The sequence below is a fragment of the Fukomys damarensis genome, unplaced genomic scaffold (genome assembly GCF_012274545.1).
Source record: "Fukomys damarensis isolate Sample0158 unplaced genomic scaffold, DMR_v1.0_HiC HiC_scaffold_39, whole genome shotgun sequence".
In the NCBI taxonomy this organism is placed as follows: domain Eukaryota; kingdom Metazoa; phylum Chordata; class Mammalia; order Rodentia; family Bathyergidae; genus Fukomys; species Fukomys damarensis.
The window spans coordinates 35,019,967-35,020,644 of NW_022900951.1; the positions used below are offsets into that span (position 1 = coordinate 35,019,967).

The 678-nt window shown below is 63.3% G+C and overlaps 1 protein-coding gene across 6 annotated transcripts in view; it reads right to left on the reverse strand.

Moving 5' to 3' along the window:
• The window catches only part of Bcor (BCL6 corepressor), a 134,114-nt gene that overhangs the window by 53,924 nt on the left and 79,512 nt on the right, over window positions 1–678 (reverse strand). Inside the window, exon 1 of one of the 6 annotated variants that reach the window (XM_010636208.3) lies at window positions 364–398. The exons of the other annotated variants lie outside the window; for them this stretch is intronic. The gene's annotated coding sequence lies outside the window, so the exon portion shown is untranslated. Of the gene's footprint in view, window positions 1–363; window positions 399–678 lie in introns of those variants that run through there. 6 annotated transcript variants of the gene reach the window in all.

The window sequence follows — 678 nt, forward strand, 5'->3', positions numbered from 1 at the left end:
GCCACCCCGCCTTCCCCCTCCCCCACACGCAGCTCAGCCGTCCTGCCAACGCTTCTCCCAGAGAGGCCCCGGCGCTCCAGAAAGGAGGTCTGGGCCACAAGGACTTTGGTCGTGGGTGAAGAGCCCAGGGTGCGAGTCTTTGAGCCCCGAGTTTCTGGCACCTCGGTCCTTGCAGCCTTGACTTGTCTCTCCTTTCCTTTGGTCATCCAGGACTTTGTATCTCACTTGGTGGAGAAGAGGAAAGAGAAAGTGTTTCGTGTGTGTGTGTGTGTGTGTGTGAGCCTGCTCAGCCACCCTCAGTCGGTACGCGGCGACCCTGCAGAGGGGCTGGGGCTAGGTTCCCTGATCCAGAAGACCACTAACCTCCCTCCTTCGGGCGAGAAAGTAGGATCCTCCCCCGGCGCGCGCGCTCGCTGGCGCGTTCCCCGGCTCTACGCGCACGCCGTGGCTCTCCGCATCGGAGCTGCTCAGGCGGCAATTTTTTAAGCCTACAATTAAGCGAGGCGTCGCCGTGTCCTCTGCTAGTGTCGATCCTGTCAGTCGCACATGGCCTTGGTGCTCCGGTCCGAGGCCCCGCGATTAGTCACAGGCTCGCTTCGCTCCTTCCCTAATCCGCCTCTGCAGGCAGCCTGGGGACGCGGCCGACTTGGCGGCGCTGGCAGGGAGCCACCGCACGCG